The sequence below is a fragment of the Chrysemys picta genome, chromosome 5 (assembly GCF_011386835.1).
Source record: "Chrysemys picta bellii isolate R12L10 chromosome 5, ASM1138683v2, whole genome shotgun sequence".
Taxonomy (NCBI): domain Eukaryota; kingdom Metazoa; phylum Chordata; order Testudines; family Emydidae; genus Chrysemys; species Chrysemys picta.
In genome coordinates, this window is record NC_088795.1 from 89,950,105 (window position 1) to 89,974,519 (window position 24,415).

The 24,415-nt window shown below is 41.7% G+C and overlaps 1 protein-coding gene across 4 annotated transcripts in view; it reads right to left on the reverse strand.

Moving 5' to 3' along the window:
* The window catches only part of TRMT9B (tRNA methyltransferase 9B (putative)), a 46,046-nt gene that overhangs the window by 14,142 nt on the left and 7,489 nt on the right, over positions 1–24,415 (reverse strand). The window contains exon 1 of one of the 4 annotated variants that reach the window (XM_065596888.1): positions 350–17,494. The exons of the other annotated variants lie outside the window; for them this stretch is intronic. The gene's annotated coding sequence lies outside the window, so the exon portion shown is untranslated. Of the gene's footprint in view, positions 1–349; positions 17,495–24,415 lie in introns of those variants that run through there. 4 annotated transcript variants of the gene reach the window in all.

Below are 24,415 nucleotides of genomic sequence, written 5' to 3' on the forward strand. Positions count from 1 at the left end.
CATGTGCCTCTTTATTTTCTGTGTCCCTTCCCTTGCATCACACACAGCAGCTACAACACTTCTAGTTCTTCTCTTTTTCCATTAACATTTTGAATCTTTTTCAATAATTAATTTGTCAAGAATGCAGCTCTAAAAAAAAACCTTGCTGCTTGCAAGTGTACTATTCCTCTTGAAGTAAGATACACATTTTACAGTATTACCTTGAATTGACAAAATTGCAATTTCTAGTATTCTACAAAGAGAGAAAATTAGAATTCCCCCCTCACTCTAGAATCCCCATATTAGAGAATTATGTATTTTATAAACACAGCCTGCTAACATTTAGAATTATAAAAGAAAATCCACTTACTTAAATAACACATCAGAGTGTTGTGACTTAAAGAATATAGAATCACAGAAATTAGAGATGAAAACGACTGGTTGGGTATTTAAACCATTATTTGCCAATGCAAGGTACACTAAAATTTCAAGTACTTTTGACCAGCATAGTTTAAAATGTCTTCAGGGTTGGGCCTTCCACCATTTATTTTTGGAGACTATTCCACAGTGTAATGGTTCTCATAATCAAGATATGTATATTCTGTCTGAAACATTATTTTGGCCCCTGCTGGAGCCAGTGTTGGAATGACACAAGAAGTTCCAGCCCTCACATGATTTCTAGTCCTGCCCAGATAAAAATCTCTTTCACTGGCTAACTTCCCCACTTGCTCATCTTCCTGGGAACAGCAGCCAATGACAGTTGCTGAAGGAGGCAGAAAGAGCTTGTCCCCAGCCCACAGAAGCCCAGAGGAGGTTTTAAGTAGAAGAGGGAGGAGAGCGAGCAGACAACACCATTCTCACAGGAGGAGAGGGGGAAAGAGGAAGCAAAAAGAGTCCAGCAGTTCAGAGTGGCTCTGTTCCCTCCTTCCTTTTCCCTTCCTGTGAAAAAATGGCTGCCCTCTGCTCATCCCTCCCCTCTCCATCCCTGCAACACCACGTCTGGGAAGAGGAAGATAGGGCAAGGGAGTGAAGAACCTCTGGAGCTGCTACCCTAGAGGTAGCTACAGAGATGTCCTTTTCTGCCCCTCCCCTGCCTGGGAGAGGAGAATGAAGAACCCCTGGAGAGGCAGGAGAATTAGAGGACAGGGAGCAGATGTGGGACTAGGGAACCAAAATTGATGTGGCTGGGGACTGCATAATTAATTGCTTGGATGGGGCAGATGTGGGGCTAGTGGGGGACAGAATTAATTAACTAAAATCTGGGGGGTTGGGGTGAAGCTGGAAGCTCCACACCATCACGCAGTCCTCCTGCAGCGGGGGCCAAAATCACTGGACTGCATAAATTTGGGAGAGCTGGCAACTCTGTAACTGTCAAACACACATACACACTGGCATCAGAGGGGAAGTTCAAAAAGCAAAAACACAGACCAAAACGAATGTGATCTGAAATGAAAATCTCATGGTATTTGAGCCAGTGTCATGCACGGACTCATGAGTTTTGAACTTTTGGGTTTGGCAGTGCTGGAGTAGTTGTCATCAAAGACCTGAAACTATTTTGATTACACTAGCCCCTGAGGGTGAACCAGTCAAATAAGTTCTCTGCTCCAGCAGGGGAGGTTTGCCTGGACATTAAAATGCAGGAGGTAATGACCAGTCCATGACAAAGGTATCATCTCCATCCTTCTCTCCTCCAACTTCAGCCCGATCACAACATCCACAGTGTGACCAAATATCTGTCAAGGCAGTAGTCACTTGGGACAGTCCACTGGTTTCCAGGGTAGCCATGAACTCCCGAGCCAGTTCTAAAGAGTTGTCATCCACCTGGACATTGAGGGAATTCAGAACAATTGGTCTTGGTGACTCCAAAGCCACCACAGAGAGGAACATAAATTAACTCAGCTTGGGATTCGGATGTGCAAGATTGCAGCGTATTTACCAAGACTGGTCTTATTCTAACTCCATCACATGCTAGATGGACATAATCAATCCAGCTGAGCTGGAGACCTCCTGCCCCTAACGTCAGTTTTGGTCAGCTTGCTGCATCTCTTCCTCAGCCATCTCTTGACCAATACTGCAGTGTCATCCAGCCATATCTTAGTTATACAAGCAAAATCAGAGACATCTTTCATATTCCAGGTTAGGGGTGGTAGTAATTTGATTATTTACATTGAACAGCATAAATCATGAGGGTTAGGGCTATGTCCTCCAATACCCTACCCCCAGAGATGACAGGACTAATGTTAAACCCAGCACAACTGGTCTCCACCGAACAAATGATATACTCCTACCTTGCCTTCCCTTGCCCACCACAACAGGGACAGCAATTGATTCCTTCCTCCTCCCCAGATATCAATATTCCCAATTTGTGGCAATATTGCTCAACCTTTAATGGTAGCCATCAAAGAGCCTAATAGAGACCAGCAAGGTAAGGCTGTCAAGGTCACCTATACACCGTGAGCTCCTAAGCACCACAGAAACATAAAATCCCTTGTCAAAATATACAGTTCAACCCCCTCCAAAATCTCCTTGCAGTCCTCTCAACAACCACAAAGCCCACAATTTCCTCTCCAGCTTCCTGGAGTCTCTCAGACTCTTGAGGTGGAAGGAAGCACCACCTTCCCTTGTTACTCCCCTACTCTAGAGGACAATCTATTGTACTCCTTTTCATGATGACTGCAAAAACCAAACATCCCTCACCTCAACCATCAAAGAGAAGCTCATTCTTCGTATTTATTATTCACAGTGACTACTCCCATTATATTGGTAAAGAAAGAAAGATCAACAAAACCCATAAGAGTATTATCACATACTAAATTGTTTCCTGGTATGAACCATTATGAAAAAATAGCTTTATTAGTAGTAAATAAAACAATGAGGCAAAATCCTAATAATCCCACAGAGAATGGTTAAATCAATTGTAATCCAGGTTTTGAGCACTTGAGCAAAACTGAAGGCTGGGCATTTCTGGGAGATTACTGCTTGCATCAGGTGCATGAGGCTACAAGCCAATTAACCACCCAAGAACTGTAATAATCCCCTGCAAATTCATTGTCATCTTGGAAAGAAATGTTTAGACATATACATTTCCTCAGTACTACTTTACTGAAGCCTTAATCCCGCCCTCCTTATTCAGACAAAATTTCCATTGATTTCAATAGGAATTTGCATCAATTTGAACTCAGAGTTTTAAAGCTATTTCATGACTTGAATTATTCATAGGATTCATATAAGCTTGCAGTTACTATACTTTTGTTTATTAAAGAGAGAGAGAATCTCAACCTGTGCATGGAAGGATTAAAAGCATTACGAATCTTCTTTGAAGCTGTTGGACTAATTCAAAGTTTATTTACTGCCAATGAATTGTAATAACTTGAATGAATATAGCATACAGCATCTCTTGTGTGATTCAAGTATTAACAGTTGATAATATCTGCTACTTCCTACCCACTAGCATATCCACATCTTGTTAATTTTGTTCTTGCTTCTCATGCTTTATTTTCCAGTCCAGTGAAAACTATTAAATATTAACTGCAGTACATGGAATGTTGTTGGTGTTAAGCTCTTCATCAATTAATCATTTAATATTTCCCTATATTGTTGTACATTTAGGACTATGTTCAGACTTCTTGATCTTGTATTTAGGTATCTCTAATTAATTTCCCTGGGCCCTGCATATCTAAAGTTATACTGTATGAGAGGTATATAGCTTAGCACTAATTCTGTAAGTGAACATGGTATCAGCAACTTTTCACCTACTGTGATGAAGGTACAAACATTTAAAACCACTTAGAAGACAGCTCTCATCCACAAAAGTTGTGCAGCCTTTTTTGAGCTGCCGCTTATCTATATTATCCCATCTAAAGGCCTGGTCCAGCTCCCATTGAAGTCTTTCCATCGACTTCAATGGGAATTGTATAGGTGCCTAAAAAGCGGAGACTGGCAGCAATATGGAACAGCTGAACATCCTGACATAAAATCTTAAGAGGGTCCTTTCCTACTGATGTTCTGCATGTCTGAAAAACTCTGTCATAGGTTATTCACTGATGTACATCTTTGGGGTGAGCCTAAAAACTCGTTTTCACTCCAGTTTTGTGTGGGTTTTTGTGTGCCCTTGTGTTATGACTGCATATCTTGGGAGAAGGATCTGAGATTTGTGTTGTTTCCTCACTGAAAGTTAATATAAATTGTCTTGTTTTCTATAATCTTGCTTCATTTATTCTTATATTAAAGCTCACAGAATCCTTCAATGTTGTTATTTATATGATGGTAGTACCCACAACATACTAGGTCCTGTACAAATTCATGGAAAGATGTAGTCCTATATCTAGCTTCCATTAATGCTTATCATCCCCTGGAAATTTGGGATGGACCCAACTACTTCACACATTCCCACAGTATCTGTCTGTGTCCCAGGCCAGCTGTTCTCCCCAGGAATAGCTCTCTGACAACTTCCCCTCCCTCTCTGTCCAGAGACTCTTTTTAACAACTTACTGTCCCCTTGATCTATAGGTTCCCAGCCTTGGCAAACCTTCTGTGCAGCTTTGGGCTGAAACCTGGAAATAGTATCTTTACTGCTAATAGCTCAGCCATTGTCTTGTAATTGCTCCCCAAGGGTTTGTTAGGAGGCTGCTTACCTAGAGCTATTGTGTTGCTTTCATGGTTGGTTTTCCAACACCCATTAGATCAACCCATTCATAGAGGAAACCCAATAACCTAGTATAACTAAACAGTGACTATCTCACAGACCAGGTCTTATACAATATTGACACAATTATCACAGATCAGTATTCCTAGATTATTACATAGCAGTTCCATATCCACCACAGGGCCTTCCCCCGATGGCATAGAGCCAGCATAGCCAGCTCTATGCCACTCTCCCACACAACCTCTACTGTAGTAGTGTGCCAAGGCATGGTTAATATCTTCACTCTAGTGTTAACATGGATGATTGGCACTTGACTCTGAGCATCCACACTGCAAAGCTGTACTCAAGGGTATCCACTCAACTGAGTCCACGGTGGACTCTATTCATTTTGAGGCACTAGGACTTCTGGGGTCACATCCCATTGTTCTTAGTGCAGCTCTAAGGTGAACCACTCTATAAATTATTTCATAGTATATTATGGGAGAACTCCTCTGTCCTTCTTGGGCACTTGTGTTAACCAACCAGTTCAGTAAGTAAACCACCTCCAGCTTGGCACATTAACAATTTCTGTCTGCAGCCTCCATTCCAACCAGTGTCAAGGCATAGATCCTGTTCTGATTGATGGCCTGATCCAAAAATTGACATTAATGCAACTCCTATTTCAGAAACTGGGTGGAGATACAGGGCATAAGACATGGTAGAGGACATTTTGGCAGGGCTTGTCACCCTGAGAAGACAGCAACATGCCTTGCTAAGGAGATCATGCAAACTGCAGACATGGCGGAGTGAAGGCAGCTGATGTGTGTTTTAATAGCTGTGCATTCCCACCATGCTGACTGCTGGTTTGGAGGAGTGGTGGATCTACATCATCTGCAGATGTGGATGACCAGCAGCAGGCCCAGAACTTCCACCTGAGGAATCAGCCTCAGCCCTTCAGACCCAGAACATAGAAATGAGGGAAGTTATACCAGTCCACAAGTGGGTTGCTATTGCCATCTGGAAGCTGGTTATCCCAGATTGCTACAGGTTAGTGGCTAATAAATCAGTATAGTGTTGGCAAGTCAATGATCAGTGCTGCCATCATTGATGTTTGCAAGACAATTATTGCTTTGGTGTACCCACAAGCTGCATTCCCTCTAAGGTGCACGCACCTGGACGGCCGCTCAAGAGGGCAGCAAGGGCCGTGCATCTAATTAGTGGAGCTGCGCAAGTGTGGCTCCACTACTTAGGTGACTGCACCCTGGAGAGGAGGATGCACATGTAAGCTGGTGGTGTGGGGGGAATAGGTGGTAGTGGAGGGGGCAGTGGGGAGTTTGGGGCTTGAAGGGCTGCAGCGGCCAGACAGCTCAGTCGCCTCCCGCCTCCCCCCCCCCCCCCCCCCGGCCACGGCTGGGTCGCAGCGGCTGGGGAGATACACGCCTCTCTCTCTGAGTTTTTGAGTTGGTGACACACACAATATGAAACCAGGAGAACTTTAACTTCGCCTGTTTCTACAGGGCTCTGTTGCACTTGCACAGCGTGGGTCCTAAACACTCATTTAAATACCCATAACCCACCACTTGATGTCTTACTTCCCTTCGTATTTTCAATGTTATCACTTGTTTGTTTGTGGTTTTGCTTGCTATCTGTGTTGCTTTATTACTTATTTTTACTGTTCTATGTGTGTGCAGTATTAATCAGATTAAGAGTTGACATCCCAGAGAAATTGTATAAATCTGAGTGAATGCCTTAAAATATTGTATTAATATTTGTGATGAGAGCATGACTATTTCCAGTTGACTCATAGATTTGTTTAGCATCTTAAAGCTAAGCTGTGTGTGCAGATAATATGCATACAAGAGGGATAGTTTACTGAACTGCAAAAGTCCATAGCATGCTAGTGTTTTGGCAGATGCTTCATTTTTCGAGAGCAGCTTTTCCTGAAGATTTAGTGGTCTATGGTAGGAGTAGATTATTAAATTGGGCCTCTGGTGCATTTTTTTTATGCTTTCACTTAACGAGCACGACTTTGTTTTATTTATATAGCTGTTTTCAGTATGCCACATTTTGGTGTGTTTACTAGCTTGAATTGTTAGAAAGGATGATAAAATACATGTACTCGAAGGGCAGTGTTAATTTTCTTTTTATTTGATTTCATATTAGCTAAACATCTTAAGCAGAGCACCTTGTTAATTATCCCTTGTTTTAATATTCTTTCTTCCATACCTATGAACTTTTTAAAAACATATATCTAGGGGTTTTTTTGCACTGGTGGCACACATCTGCACATTACCTCGCTATTGGTGCGGCACATAACAAAATTCATTCCGCACATGGATGGAACAAATTAGAAGGAACATTGCCCACAAGTGAAGACTCTAAATGTTTTTGAAATAGTAGCAGGCTTTGAGTTCTCCTGTATCATTACCTAGGATTGTAAGAAAATCCAGGCCAACTTAAATTGGATGCTGCACTAGGATGCAGCAGAACAGAACCTCCACAGATGTGTTTCTGCCCCCCAGAGGCAGCAGGATCCTGGACCAATAGTACCAGATTTAATACTGTCACAAGTCATCTTTCTTAATTTTTTATCCTCCTACACCTTTGGGTGCACAGGCTGTCCACAAATTTCCATCATTTATTTTAGTCTTGTGCTGGTCTGTTCAGGTTTCTGAGTATCATGGTGATATATTTGGCTTCATTCTCTATATTTCTCTAGGTCACTGTCTTTTTCTCTTCCGAGGTCGTGTCCATATTGTCACTTGATGTGAAAGTCTTGCTGCTGACATCCTTTAAGTATGTCCTGAATATGTCATCTTCTTACCATGTGTGATGCTTCAGCTTGGTTTGGTCTACTCAGAATTTCTGATGTTGCAAGAAACTCTTTCCAATGAATTTAATTTAATTTAAACCCTGAAGTCATGCAGTAGACTTAATATCTAGAATGCCTCTGATAATGCTCTAATGCTAGGGCCTGTATGAGGAAAAGCAGACATACAGACAGACAGACAAACAGATGCTTGTGCCACCTGTTTCTTGAATTTGCTGGCATTCCTCATCTTATACTAAAAATCCCTTCTTTGCATGTATGCAGGAACGTGTGCCACAATAAATTACTGACTGCCTGTTTAAATGGTTTTTTCCTCTCTTGGAATACATCTTGGATCACACATGGCTGGGGATGGGAGGACAGGAAGAGAAAAGAGGGGCATGGAAAATGTAAGTTCTTCCAGCCTCAAGTGAAGCTTTGCATGAAAAGACCACCCCATAGCATGTAACATCACCCATCACAATAATGAGAGTAGTCATAAACAAACAAAGCCAGACCCCTTGTGTTGTAGTAGCCCCCATAAAAATAACAAAGGCAGTAACTTGCGTCTTACCCATCTACTACAATGCTGGTTTCTTAATTGTGTCCTTCCCAGTCCATCCCTCCATCTCCTCCCTGAAGAGATCCTGGGACTCCAGCCTGAGGTCATTGTAGCTGTGCCCTGACGCCATTGGTGTCTGCTCCACACCCTCTAATTCCTATACTCCCTGTGTCTGCTCCAGCTTCTCTGGGACCTCTTTTTCCAAACATTAAACTCACATGGAGTCTTCACTTGAGCACCCAGTCTAGCCTCTTGTAGAACAGACACTTTCTAGGGGTGTTGCCAGACCAGGACTTCTGGACTTTGATCTTCTGGTACATGTTCTTAAGAGATTTAATTTTCTCCCTGCACTGAGTCCCTTCCTCTGCCAGCTTCTTGGAGATAGAACTGTACATTTTGTGTAGATCTCCCCAAATCATTGCTCTTACTGACCTCACACCAGAGGTCCACCAGAACCTTCATGTCAGCATCTGGCCAGCTGGCAGCAACCTGGGAAGATGATTTCCTGGATGCCATCTCTTCTGTTCAAGTGCGGTGGAAGCATAGTATAAATGTTGCAGATACAGAGATCCCCATGCAATGTGGTGTTTAAACACCAAACTGATATATGTGGGCTGGTAGGGAACTTCCAGTGTAGAAGATGAGAGTTGGTAGATAGCAAGAAAGTACAGTCCAGGGGAAATTGTAGGAAGGCAGTGGAGGACTAGCAATGCCCGAGTCAATTAGCTTACATCCACACTGCCATGGTCAGATTACCAGGCCGAGCATAAGCAGCACTGTAAACCTGCAATAGGGGAGGTCCCAGAGCCTGGGCTCCAGGTCAAGCCCAAATATCTACAATGCAATTTTATAGCCCCACACCACAAGCCTGAGTCAGCTGACATGGGCCACCTGCAGGTGTTTTATTGCTGTGTAGACATACCCTAAGTTAATTCTGCGGTGAAGACAAGCCCTAAGAAAAGGGAGCATGGTCAAAACACTGCTCCACTCCAGTTATTCTTATTTGCTGCAATGGCTCCTTCAGCCCAGTGGCTGCTAACTTGTCCTTGGCCCAGACCACAGACAACCCAAAATATAGGGTGGTGCAAATCTGGCATAAAACTGCCTTGGCATCCAAACATTCCTAAGCCTAGTATAACTCAAACAGAACAGATAATTGGGCCTGAGGACTAATTAATATATTGCTCTGAAATACTTTCATAAAGTTAATGTAGTGCTCATGAAAGGTGTGAAACTGTCAGCCCAACAAACGTAAAACTGTTCTTAGTTCACAGACCAGATGCAGCACGGGAAACTGCAGTACAAGCTTCCTCCACACTGCCTCACTAGTCTGCTTTCACCCTGGACCGAAAGGAAAACCCCAAGAGGGAAGAGGTTTGTTCAGTCCCTATGCTGATTCTCTGGCAAGATTGCCAACTAAACCCCGGTAGTTGCATTTGCAAGGTGGGTGTTCGATCACAGTCTGGTTTATGTTAGATAGATTTGGTAGAGGCTACCAAACAACCTGTGATCATGAATTTCAGTCAGCACTGATGTGGATTGGATTTGACCCAACATCAGTGTCCTAGATGCAATAGTCTCTATATGTCCATTACCTATCTTCTGAAGCAATCAGTCCTGAGGAATACACAACACGATAGCTCCAAGACGTATATTATATTAGATCATATATTTGGAAGAGAATTTTAAATGTAGTTTTGAAAAGTGGGACTTAAAATACAAAAACTTCACCTAATAAATATTTTAAGTTGTGACAAAATCTAACACAAAGAAGGAAGCTCAAACCTAAGGCTCTGACTTAATCTTGTCCCAACGTTGGTCAGTGATAGATGCATGTGCTCTTTATCCTATCTATTCCAAATATCTGAACATTTTGGCATTGTTAAGGAAGAGTTAATAACTGAGTGCTCACATTATCTTGCTAGTTTAAGCTGGCATCACATCCTTATTGTTAATATCTGGAGGAGATATACCAGTATTCTTCAAGAGCTCATTTAACATTTCAAGCTTTTGTGTGGCAGTAAATTATCCTTCTGCTGGCAGTAAGAATAATTGCTATACTCAGAGTAGATTGATTGTTTGTGAAGTTTGAAACTGTTTTCTTGCTCCATTGGAACAATGGAAATGTATCTATTTTCGCTGTTCTAAATTTAAAGGAACAGCTATATCTCTGGCACTTGCAACAAAAGTAGTATTTTCTGGTAATAAAGCAAACAGAAGACTCCCCAGTGGGCTGCTATGGAAAAGTAAAATGGAGAGATCAGTTTCTGAGGAAGTAAAAGTATGTTTTGTTTTGCTGATTACTCTTTTTTCACAATGATCACTTTTGTAGTAAAACTGGTAAACGTAGGAAACTAGTAATGTTAGTGAAATAATTATGTGAGATGGGAAACAACAGAAAGGGGTTAATAGCTCAGTATTTAAAGCTATTTTAGTGAGAACAATAGGAGATAACAAAATTATAATATTTGCTCATCAGCAGTTAATTACTGCATACATTCCTAAAGTGCCAATAATCACAGTATCCAGGCCCAAGTGGCAGTCAATATTCAATACCTTGTGGTTAAGAGAGCAGTTCACTAAATTTTCAAGGGATTCCTTTGTATTGCAGAATGGCTGGACAGAGGGGGACAATCTATTTTCCTAAATCTGCAGGTATGCTGTTTCCACATCCAAAGACGTTGAGTGAAACAACATCTGGTGGGAGGAGAGGGATGTTGATTGACAGCTCAGTCACACATCTGTTAACTCCTCCTAAACAGATAAAAATCCAGTTGAGTCACTCAGAAACACTGTATGCTGATTGGGAACCTGAAAACAGTTTTAAAACAGGAATTCTGGAAGTGGGGGTGTGATAAATGAAGGGTACGGGTAGCTCCATGTTATGGACCCAGCCAGTAGCTATAAAATCCCTCTTAGTAGCTGTTCTTGACTTGCTTTACCTGTAAAGGGTTAAAAAGTCTCACTGCATGCATAGGTAAAAGGAAGTGAGTGGGCACCTGGCCAAAAGAGCTAATGGGAAGGCTAGAACTTTTTACATTTGAAACAAGACTCCCCTTTTGTCTGTCTGTGTTGTTCTCCCAGAGAGAAGGGACAGAGACGCTATGCTGTAAGAGCTTGGGCCAGGTATGAAAAATCATCCGATCATACCTAGAAACTACTCATTTGAAACCCCAGATATGTAAGTAGCTCAGGAAATGTCTAGGAATATGCGATTAGGTTTATCTCTTTATGGCTTGTGGATTCCTCTGTGCTAATTCCAAATGCTTTTGTTTTGCTTGTAACCTTTAAGATGGACCTCAAGAAAGTTATTCTGATGCTAATCCTTGTAAGTGGATTTAAAAAAAAATATCTAGCAATAGCCTGAGATTCCAGATGTATTTCTTTTTTTGTTTTTAATAAAATTTACCTTTAAGAACAGGATTGGATTTGTGTGTCCTAAGAGGTTTGTGCTCATGTTGTTTAATTAGCTGGTGACAACAGCTGATTTCCTCCCCGTTCTCAGCTCTTCCCCAGAGGGGAGTGAAAGGGCTTGAAGGTACCTCTAAGGAAGGAATTCTCAAGTGCACCTTCCTGGGTTCTCAAAGGGGTTTTGCACTTGGTAGTGGCAGCATCTACCCAGCCACAGTCAGAGAAAAGCTGTAATCTTGGGAGTTTACTACAAGCCTGAAGCGGCCAGTATTAATTTTTAGAATCCTTGTGGGCCCCCACCTTCTGCATGCAAAGTGCGAGAGTAGGGAATCAGCCTTAACAGGGTGTGATGGTTCTTTGGGTACTAAAGACTTCACCTTGTTACCCTGTACCACCATGAGTCTTGCCTGTGGTGGCTGGAGGTTAGCTGCCTAATACCACCAGCTTTAAAGTCACTCAAGCACACTCTTCTGGGCTCTGCCAGCCCTGTCTTTGCCTTGCAGGTTAACAAGAGGTGCTCCTCAGTCCCTGAATCCCCTTGAAGCATTCCCCTGTAATATCCAGCCCTTGGTACTGGCTACTCTCAGAAATCCCACATCCTCTGCTCCCAAAGGAGCACTGTTCCCCCCAGTTTACGAGTTTTACATTAAATCACTGTTCTTGTGTAACACACCACACTTATAAGCACTTACAATAAAGCAAAAACTTTATTTCAGATAGAATAGAGGTTCCACTAGAAACAAGAGATAGTGATGGAAACAAGTGGTTACAATACAAAACAATAAAATGCAAATTAGGACCTACATTTATTAATAGTTACCTTTCCTATCTAATAAAGTATGTCCCCCTCCCCCAAGTTCAATCTCTTGCAGAGCTGATTGGCTTCCCAGGAACCAGGATCCAATCTTTCATGAAACACCTTTCCGCTCAACAGGATGTCTCCTCAGTGAATGGATGCAGAGTGACTTTCTCCACCCTTCAATATATCAAATTAGTCTTTTGTCTTTATTCATGGACAGGGTGATCCCCTGTCTGTTCTAATGTTCCTTTTTACCTCCAATTAGTTTTGATTGTTTGCAGTTGTCTTTGTTTTCCATTTTCAGTTCTGGGATGGGGCAACAGTAGACAATTGACCCTTGCATTACATCACTGGCTGACCAGGTAGGAGTGACTACTCCTTCCCGCTTGGACAGGCCATCACTGAGACATATGATTGCCTGATGACAAACTTTTATTCCAAGACCATAAGGCATCGTTTTCAATAGTTAAATTATTCTTTAACTATTACCAATAAACACATCTTGCAATGATTCTGAGTATCAGTAAGTTACAAGATTTCATTTTGGAGACCTCACATGCTACCGTTCATGGATAAATGCCATGGAAGTGATGTGTTAGGTATAGTGAGTTTGTCAAGTCTGAGACAATATTTGCTTGTAAAGAACAGTGAACCCTTTGCCCATTGGCACCAATGAGCCTCTGTGTCACAGTGGTGCTACATTCATTTGTGTAAGCTTTGCTGCTGTTTTCATGGTCTCTCTCTCTCATATATATATATCTTTGTTCAAAGTAACAGGAGCTTTTTCAGTGTTGTCAGAATGTACATAACAGACTTAGATTTAAACTAAAGGAGATCATTAAGGGATTCATTCCTAAGCCCAAGCAGCCCACCCCTGTTTGGTAGAAAGGCTGACTGCCACAGAAGCCCCCAAAACAGTTTTACAACCAAGAGTTCAAGAGCCTCCTAGTTATATGTCCTGATACTCTGCTACAATCTGCCATGGTTACAGGGCTAGCTGCACCACTGACCCTCTCTCTCTGGTTTCTCCGAGTGCATTCCCTCAGGTCTCAGCCCTCATGCCTTTACCTTCTTTGAGGTGGAATCCTGTGATTCTCCCACTCTTAGACCAGGTCCAGGGCTAGAGTACCCTGTGTATCAACCGTGCTTACCCGCAACAGGTCTAACTAGGTTACATACCTGCAGCTCTGCCCTTTGGGAGCTGTGACCGGTAGTGAATAAAGTGACCAGGCAGCCTTCTCAGAACAAAGTATTATTTAATCTGAACTGTGGGAACAATGCATAACATACGAGAAAAAGGATTTTAAAACAGAATATCTATATGAATCTCTACCTTACCTTAGGCCTTACCATCCTTAAAATGAAGACCCTGGTAAATCTAACTTCCCTGACACTGCAACCTCCAACCAAATTTTCTCCCATTGTCTTGTATCAATCCCACAAGTATTGTTGGAGGACTTCTCAAGTCATTGTGTTGCCTTCCTGTTTAAATTAACAGGGCTGTTGATTTAATCCAACAGCTCATACAGTAAATATCCTAACAATGAGGTCAAGATACAGTATTTATAAGTTATTACAGTCAGCTACAAATCTATCAATCACACAACCCCTTTTCCTTTTTGGTCTTTATACTCCTCAAATGCTTGTAAACGGATACCAGTCTTCTCTCCCTTAGTTATCAGTTAACCAAGCTATATATTTAGTTGTTTTGATTCTGATTAATCAATCCTTGCAGCTCTGAGATATTATTGTTGCCCTTCTCTGTATTCTCTCCAACTTGTGAACATCTTTTTTGTTGTGCCAAATTACCCTTATGAGGATGCAGTGCAATCAGTTGTCCACTATCATCCTGTTTCTTCTGGCATTACTGCTTTCTCAGTTACCTTCCCCTATTAAATATCTGTATTTTAGATTATTTTTCCCCAGATAAATTAGTATGCATGTGACTAGTATAACTTTCCTTTTATTTTCTGCCCATATTGCTCATCACTGTAGGTCTTTAAACTGTCCTCACTACTATATTCAATACATCTCAATTTAATCTAATTTACAAATTGACTTCCGTGGCGTACCTGGTGCTTAAACTTAATTGTTTTGCTGAATCAGGGCCATAATATGCTGTTTGCCTCTCTGTCAGACCACTGATGAAGCTATTAACATATATGCTCTAAAAATATGGGCTCTAAAAATCTTAGGACTGGAACAGACTTCAAGAGGTCTTCTAGTCCAAGCCCCTGCACTCAAGGAAGGACTAAGTATTATCTAGACAATCCCTGACAGGTGATTTTCTAACCTGCTCTTAAAAATCCCAACTCCAGAGATTCCACAACCTCCCTAGGCAATTTGTTTTAGTGCCTAACTAGCCTGACTTCCTAATGTCCAACTTAACCTGCCCTTGCTGCAATTTAAACCCACTGCTTCTTGTCCTATCCTCAGAGATTAACGAGAACAATTTTTCTCCCTCCTCCTATGCACTTGAAAACTGTTATGTCACCTCTCAGTCTTCTCTTCTCCAATCATCCCTCATAGGCCATGTTTTCTAGACCTTTAATCATTTTTGTTGCTCTTCTCTGGACTTTCTCCAATTTCTCCACATCTTTCCTGAAATGTGGTGCCCAGAACTGGACACAATACTCCACTTGAGGCCTAATCAGCGCGGAGTAGAGCGGAAGAATTACTTCTTGTGTCATCCTTATAACACTCTTGATAATACCTCCCAGAATGATGTTTGCTTTTTTTTTGTAATAGCGTTACACTGTTGACTCATTTAGCTTGTGATCCACTATGATCCCCAGATCCTTTTCTACAGTACTCCTTCCTAGGCAGCCATTTCCCATTTTGTATATGTGCAACTGATTGTTCCTTCTTAAGTAGAATACTTTGCATTTGTCCTTGCTGAATTTCATCCTATTTACTTCAGACCATTTCTCCAGTTTGTCCAGATCATTTTGAATTTTTATCCTATCCTTCAAAGCACTTGCCCAAATGAGCCCTTCTCCACCAGAAACCAAAGGCTATCAATAGTGTAACTTTATTACTAAGAAAAAACATAAAACATTCCTTAATCAATATGTATGTAGTTGTAATCAGGGATTATGATTCCTTGGAGGTTTTTAAGGCCCGGCTTGACAAAGCCCTGGCTGGGATGATTTAGTTGGGAATTGGTCCTGCTTTGAGCAGGGGGTTGGACTAGATGACCCTTGAGGTCCCTTCCAACCCTGATATTCTATGATTATGTTAATTTTTGGTTTTATCATAGGAAAGAATAATATTTTTACCTTGTGATTGCCGTCTTATTGATGAAAAACAGTATCTCATTTGCATTCACTTCAGAGATTAGTTAATTATTGAGTAAGCATCAAATGAGACAAAAACTTAGTAACAGAATTTCATTCATAAAAAGCTAAGAAAAGAACTATCAAATCAATTAAAGGCACTGTTCTAAATTCAATTTTCATGCTAATAAATGTAATAATTCTTCATTATTACATCTTAATTCTCAACCATTTTCTAAAATGAAGACATTTTACAGTCTTTTAGATTGTCCTTGGAACTTTCAAAATACGTATAGAATGATTATGTGGATATTCTGGATGTTTTCTATCAGTTTTTTCCTCTAACATTTATTTTGTCTACTGTTCTTGAAAATATTTTTTCCTCTCCTAGCAGGTTCATCCCTTGCAGTCAACATGGCCAATATACTGTTTCAAAGAAAGAATAATCATGCAGAAGAATACATTTTGTGTATTAGGCTGTTCTGAGCTCATTGCCATCAGGATCAGATTCATTCCACATTCCTTCCAGATGATGTGGTATCCTCTCGCACTGAGGATACCTTTCTGGGGGAGGGAACTCCAGGTATTAGGAAGACACAGGTATTAGTAATGGATGATTCAATCATTAGAAACATAGATAGCTGGGTTTGCAATGACCGGGAGAACTGCATGGTGACTTGCCTGCCTGGTGCGAAGGTTGTGGATCTCTCGAGACATCTAGACAGACTTATGTGTAGTGCTGAAGAGGAGCCGGTAGTGGTTGTATATGTAAGTACCAATGACATAGGGAAGGATAGGAGAGAGGTCCTGGAGGCCAAATCTAGGTTGCTAGGTAAGAGATTGAAGTCCAGGACCTCCATGGTAGCATTCTCTGAAATGCTTCCAGTTTCACGTGCAGGGCCAGTTAGACAGTCAGATGTTGGTGTAGGAAGGAGGGGTTTAGATTTATTAGGATCTGGGGAAACTTTTGGGAAAGGGGGAGCTTATACAGGAAGGATGGGCTCCATCTAAACCAAAATGGAACCAGATTGCTGGCACTTAAAATTAAAAAGGTCATAGAGCAGTTTTTAAACTAAGGGCTGGAGGAAAGCCAAAAGTGTGGAGGAGCACATGGTTCAGACAGAGACATCCCTTAGGGGAGGATCTACTAATGGAGATTCTCTATGTCCTAGTAAGGAGGAGAGTATAGAAGATGATAAAATACAGGTAAGATCTGATGAGAAAAAAAAGTCACATGAAAAAAGTCTCATTCAATAACATCGTGTAATCTGAGACAGCTAAAAAGTGACAAGTTTTTAAAGTGCTCATATACCAATGCTAGAAGTCTAAATAATAAGATGGGTAAACTAGAGTGCCTTCTATTAAATGAGGCTATTGATAGAATAGGTATCACAGAAACTTGGTGGAATGAGAATAATCAATGGTATACAGTAATACCAGGGTACAAAATATATCAGAAGACTAGAATGACCTGTTCTATCGTGGGAGTGACACTATATGTGAAAGAAAGCATAGAATCAAATGAACCAAACTGTACCATCTGATCTCTATGGATAGTAATTCCATGCGCAAATAATAAGAATATAGCAATAGGGATATACTACCGACCACCTGCCCAGAATGGTGATAGTGACTATGAAATGCTCAAGGAAATTAGAGAGGCTATTAAAATAAAAAATTCAATAATAATGGGGGATTTCAGCTATCCCATATTGAAACTGGGTACATATCACCTCAGGATGGGATGCAGAGATAAAGTTTCTTGACACCTTAAATGATTGCTTCTTGGAGGAGCTAGTCCTAGAACACACAAGAGGAGAGGCAATTCTTGATTTTTTTAGTCCTAAGTGGAGCACAGGATCAGGTCCAAGAGGTGAATATAGCTGGACCGCTTGGAAATAGTGACCATAATATAATTAATTTTAATATCCTTGTGGTGAAGAAAACTCCACAGTGGCCCAAAACTGTAGCATTTAATTTCAGAAAGGGGAACTACACAAAAATGCAGAGCTTAGTTAAACAGAAATTAAAAGAAGAACAGGAGTACTTGTGGCACCTTAGAGACTAACAAATTTATTAGAGCATAAGCTTTCGTGGACTACAACCCACTTCTTCCGAAGAAGTGGGCTGTAGTCCACGAAAGCTTATGCTCTAATAAATTTGTTAGTCTCTAAGGTGCCACAAGTACTCCTGTTCTTCTTTTTGCGGATACAGACTAACACGGCTGCTACTCTGAAACCAGAAATTAAAAGATACAGCACCAAAAGTAAAATCCCTGCAAGCTGCGTGGAAACTTTTTAAAGACACCATAATAGAGACTCAACTTAAATGTATACCCCAAATTAAAAAACATAGTAAGAGAACCAAAAAAGAGCGACTGTGGCTAAACAAAGTAAGAGAAGCAGTGGGAGGCAAAAAGGCATCCTTTAAAAAGTGGAAGTTAAATGAGATTCACAAACCTGAGCCATTCTTTTTAGGTGAGAAATCTGAGGAACTGTCCCAGATTGAAATGTCATTAGAAGAGGTTTTGGAACAAACTGATAAACTAAAGAGTAATAAGTCACCAGGACCAGATGGTATTCACCCAAGAGTTCTGAAATAACTCAAATGTGAAATTGCAGGACTACTAACTGTCATCTGTAACCTATCATTTAAATCAGCTTCTGTACCAAATGACTGGAGAAGGGGTCGGCAACCTCTCAGAAGTGGCATGCCGAGTCTTCATTTATTCACTCAGATTTAAGGTTTCGCGTGCCAGTAATACATTTTAACGTTTTTAGAAGGTCTTTTTCTACAAGTCTATAATATACAACTAAACTATTGTTGTATGTAAAGTAAATAAGGTTTTTTAAATGTTTAAGAAGCTTCATTTAAAATTAAATTAAAATGCAGAGCCCCCCAGATTGGTGGCCAGGGCCCAGGCAGTGTGAGTGCCACTGAAAATCAGCTCGTGTGCCGCCTTTGGCACACGTGCCATAGGTTGCCTACTCCTGGACTGGAGGATAGCTAATGTGATGCCAATTTTTAAAAAGGGCTCCATAGGTGAGCCTGGCAGTTACTGGTTGAAAGTGCAGTAAAGAACAAAATTGTCAGAAACATAGATGAACATAATTTGTTGAGGAATAGTCAACATGGTTTTTGTAAAGGGAAATCATGCCTCACCAATCTACTAGAATTCTTTGAGGGGGCCAACAAGTATCTGGACAAGGGGGAATCCAGTGGATATAGTGTATTTAGATTTTCAGAAAGCCTTTGACAAGGTCCCTCACGAAAGGCTCTTAAGCAAAGTAAGCAGTCATGGGATAAGAGGGAAGGTTCTCTCATGGATTGGTAACTGGTTAAAAGATAGGAAACAAAGGGTAGGAATCAATGGTCAGTTTTCAGAATGGAAAGATGTAAATAGTGGTGTACCCCAGGGGTCTGTACTAGGACCAGTCCTGTTCAACGTATTCTTGAAAAAGGGGTAAACAGAGAGGTGGCAAAATTTGCAGATGATACAAAATTGCTCAAGATAATTAAGTCCCAGGCAATCTGCAAAGAGCTATAAAAGGATCCCTCAAAATTGGGTGACTGGGCAACAAAATGGCAAATTAAATTAAATGTTGATAAATGCAAAGTAATGCATATTAGAAAATATAATCCCAACTATATATATATATATATATATATATATATGAAATGATGGGATCTAAATTAGCTGTTACTACTTGTAGCAGGGTGCGACTCACTTGTGTGGTGCCTCCTGCTGGTCATCCTGGGAATTAGCTCTTCCAGCCCAGAGCACCCTCTGCAGGCCAGTGTCTCACCTGCCGCTGGTCCCTCCCAGACCCCAGTGCCCCTCTACATTAGGGTTCTGCCCCCAGCAGTAACCCACAATCTGGGTCTCCACACCCAGGGGAACCCCCAACCGTCTATCCCAACCTTGCTTCAGTGGCTACTGCCAGTCACCATCTAGCCCCCACTCACTGGGGCAGACTGAAGTCTGCAAACCACTCATCATAGGTAATGGGAATTAGGCAAAGGCCACAGGTCCTATCTCTGGGCTGCCCCTCTGCAGCCCCAGTACCTTTTCATAGGCCCTTTTCTAGGCCTGCAGCCTGGGGTTTAATCAAGCTGGAGCTCCCCAGCACTGCTCCACCTCAGTTACCCTTCTCAGCTCACAGGCAGCCAGGTCCTTCTCTCTCAGAAGCTAGAGAGAGACTCTTTTTGGTTTCTGGCCCACAGCCCTCTTATAAGGGCCAACTGGGCTCTGATTAAGCTGGCCACAGCTGTGGCTGCTTCCCAGTCAGCCTACTTTTTCCCAGCTGCAGCCCCCTCCACGGATGCTTTTAACCCCTCTTTATTGCAGCTGCCCCACTCCACCATTCAAGAAAGACATCTTGGAGTCATTGTGGATAGTTCTCTGAAAACATCCACTCAATGTGCAGCAGCAGTCAAAAAAGCAAACAGAATGTTGGGAATCATTAAGAAAGGGATAGATAATAAGACAGAAAATACCATATTGCCTCTATATAAATCCATGGTACGCCCACAGCTTGAATACTGCGTGCAGATGTGGTCACCCCATCTCAAAAAAGATATCTTGGAATTGGAAAAGGTTCAGAAAAGGGTAACAAAAATGATTAGGGGTATGGAACGGCTGCCATATGAGGAGAGATTAATAAGACTTGAACTTTTCAGCTTGGAAAAAAGGCGACTGGGGGTGGGATATGATAGAGGTCTATATAATCATGACTGGTGTGGAGAAAGTAAACAAGGAAGTGTTATTTACTCCTTCTCATAACACAAGAACAAGGGGTCACCAAATTAAATTCATAGGCAGCAGGTTTAACACAAACAAAAGGATGTATTTTTTCCACACAACACACAGTCAATCTGTGGAACTCCTTGACAGAGGATGTTGTGAAGGCCAAGACTATAACAGGGTTCAAAAAGAACTAGATACATTCATGGAGGATAAATCCATCGATGGTTCGCAGCCAGGATGGGCAGGGATGGTGTCCCTATCCTCTGTTTGCCAAAAGCTGGGAATGGGTGACAGGGGGTGGATCACTTGATAATTACCTGTTCTGTTCATTCCCTCTGGGGCACCTGGCATTGGCCACTGTTGGAAGACAGGATACTGGGCTAGATGGACTTTTGGGCTGACCCAATATGGCCGTTCCGATCTTCTTGTTCAAGTAAGTATCACTTTTTCTTTTATTCTAGCAGTCCTTCTGAATAGCTGTCACCTTTTTTAAATCTCCATTCCTCACAAGTCATAAACTTTTTACTTTCTCAAAAAGAGAAAAGACTTCTTAGTCCTGCGCTTTGAATCTAGTGTACAAGGATTCAAAAGGGCATTTATAGTATAGATAAAACCACTGAAACTTAGCAAGATTCAAAGAGAGATTGGATATTTTTATGGAAAACAAGAATATAAAAAGTTATAATAGCTAATCCATAGAGGGGAAAAAACATGATTGTAAGGGAGATATAAATCTCATGCTTCATGTTTTAAGCCAATCTTTGCCTACTAGGGTTAGAATGTGGACTTATACCACATCTGCCTCCATGGGTTTCTTGCATCTTCCTCTGAACCATCTAGTGCTGGCCACTGTCAGAGACTAGATTCTGGACTAGATGGACCAGGGATCTGATCCAGTATAGCAATTCCTATGAAACCAGTGGAGTTACACCACGGATAAATTTAGCCCAATTTTCACATATTTAAAGTAAAAAAATAATTCTTATCTTCTTTGCTTTCTAACGGTGATAAATCTCTTTCCCAATATTGAAACTTCCCCTCTGTATTTTTAAAATACTTAGCTGACTCTTACAGAGATGGATATTTTATTGTTTTATCCACTTCATCGGACTTTTCCAAATGACTGTTGATACAGGAGGGAATATGTGGGGAACTAGAACTAGAAGCATTTTTTTAAGAAAGGCATAATTTCAATACATGATATGATATCAAAAGGAGATTATAGCGACGATAACAACCCAAGAAATTTATGGTTCCCTAAATTCAAATCTGAGAATAAACATATTTCCATAGGGTGCAAGTCACCACTGATTTTGGCCCACAGCTGCTGCTGTTCTTAAAAGACTGAGAAATGTAAAGTCAAAGCAGCCTAGTAGTCCAAAACACTGGGCAAGACTCTCACTGGGGGTAAATCAGAATAGCTCTATTGAAATAAAAAACATCCATTGAAAGATCACCTCATCTTAACAGCCCTACATGAGCTATACCAATCTACACCAGCTGATGATCTGACCCTCAGGATATGTCTAGACTACAGCAGCCACAAAGGCACAGCTGCCACTGCCACAGTGCTGTAGTATAGAGACTCCCTGTAATCGATGGAAGGAGTTTTTCCCATCAGTGTAGGTAATCCACCTCTCCGAGAGGTGGTAGCTAGGTTAATGAAGAATTCTTCCACCAACCTACCTGCATCTACAGTGGGAGATAGGTCAACCTAACTACATCACAGGGGGTACAAAATTTTTCCCAGCCCTCAGTCTCTGAGCTCTGTGAAGAAGTGATCTTTCCTGATCAGCATGGAAAGAAAGACCTAATGTTGTTGTGATGGGGTGTTCACCCTACACCAGAAAGGGGGTTAAAAGCAGCCTAAGGAGGCTGTGCCGGGAGCAGCCAATCAGATAGAGGCTGCACAGAGCAACCAATCAGGGCCCAGCAGGCTCACATAAAAGGGAGTTGCAGGGCACAGCAGGATCTGTTGCTGTAGGGAACTCAAGGAGAGAGGACTGTGTTCTTAGTAGGCTGTAGTACCTTGGACAGAGCAATTGCTGGCAGGGCCCAGGAGACCCTGAGAAGAGGGCAAAAACGGTGCTTGGGCTGCGAGGAAGTGGCCCAGGGAATTGAAGCAGATCTGGCAGAGAGACAGGCATCAGGAGGCTGCTAGCTACAGATCCTGGGCTGGGATTGGGAGGAGCAGGGGTGCCTCACCACTGGGGGAAGTGGCTGGACTATAGAACTGGGAGATACTTTCCCCCCCACACACACACCGCTGTTTCGGGGGGGGGGGACCACACGGGGTGGTGGCATGGCTGGAGGGCTGAGTCATGAAAGACAGTGGTTCCTGGGCTAAGATGGGTCTGCAGGTGGAGAAGGTGGCAGGAGAGGCACCACCATGATACAGCGTGCTGGCTCAGAGAACTAATCCCTGAGACGGACAGCAGGCAGCACCACTCTGACAAGTGAGCTCTATCACAGCTGTCTGAGATAGCTACAATGCCAGATCTCCATTACTAATGTTCTGCTTCAGAAAAACTGTGTGCATTTTTAAGCTGCATATGATTTTTCCCTTTTTGTTAACATTTGTTTGTTATGATATGAGGAAAACATGTAACAAGACTTGACAGTTATGAAAATTAGTTTCTATAGCACTATCTATTCTCTTGACTTTTATTATTTTTACTAAGCAACAATGTTGTCATTATTTTCATAGTTTATTTATAAGACAAAGAGAAAGCAACTGAAAATTAAGGATCAAATACTCCCCTATGTGGTGCATTTCAGGGAGCAAAGATGTGAAGAAATACACTGAAGGGGGAACAGCTATGTAGCATGCTTCCTGTTCTCTGAGCTTACCATAGTCCCTTCATGTCACACCATCAAGCTGGCTTTGAGGGTTTTCTGAGGGGAAGGGTGCCAGGGAATGATCCCTTCAAAAAAAATGGTGGATGTCCAAGAAGAAACTCACACAAATGTTAATGCTTCTCTTACAGGTGCACTCTGCCTTCATGACGACAGCTCACCTTGGAGAAAGATATAGTGTGTGAATAGCCGTAGGGCGGGAGCCAATGGCAGCATCTCTCTTGAGTGAGCCATGCTGTTATGATATGGCATAGCACAGAGAGGGAAGCACTGTGCGAAAGCATTGGGCTCTAAAGACTTGGAACCTGCTTTCCCAGTGTTTCCTTGCATTCTTCCAGGCTTGTAGCGTGCCCCCTCAACACCTTCCACATGCAGAAGCCTCCCTCCCGCCAATGGCACAATCTGCGAGGTTCACTACCTAGTGGCTTGATCCTGCACCCATTTGGAGTCCATGTCAAAGCTCACTTTGACTTCAGTAGTATAGGATCTGAGTATAGATGAATGTACAGAGTTTAAGCATTTTTCCCCACACTGTGGAAAGAGAACACTGGGCTGAAATCAACTGAAAAGACCTGCATTTATGACCACAGCTCAGTCAGTAGTGAAGTTTGTGATCTTGAGCAAGTTACTTGACCTCCTGCTGCTTTCACCCACTTTAAACGGACTACTCCATCTGGAGAATGGAATATACATGGATCTATGGAAGAATTCCTAAACACTCAGCTTCACTCCACAAATTCAATTAGCTTTTCTTAGGTCATTATGTACAGATCTGAGTACATCATTTTGCCTAAAGTGCCACTGTATTGTATCTAAACTTTTTTGAGAAATACATTTGGATCTACGTGTCAAGTGGATTTTAAATCAGTTACATAAAGCCACAGTATGAGAGAAATGTTTTCTCTATTCCTCTGTAGTTAGGAAATATCAATTCTATTTTTCCTCTAGATTACTTGGAAAAAGATGTCTACTGGAGATGTGACATATATGGCAATTTCCTGCAATATCCTTGAAAAACTGGATTGAAATAAGTATCTTTAGAGTAAATTGTATTAAATGTAAAGGTTATGTATTATTGTGAGCCCTGGGAAGTGTTCTGTATTTCAAAGGACTATACTGAACAATAGGCCAGACAACATAAGACTTTTGGACAAACAGAGTCAAGTGGTTTGCCCAGGAAATCTCTAGGGAGAAGTGAATTCAAATTCCCACCTCTAGTTATGCAAAACCCCAGCCTTTTGAAGCTACACCCTGAGGAGAGCATGATTATATACTGGTCACCTGTTACTGGAATCTGAAGATCAAAGGCCCAAACTGTATAAAGGAAAAAGAAAAGGAGTACTTGTGTGGCTG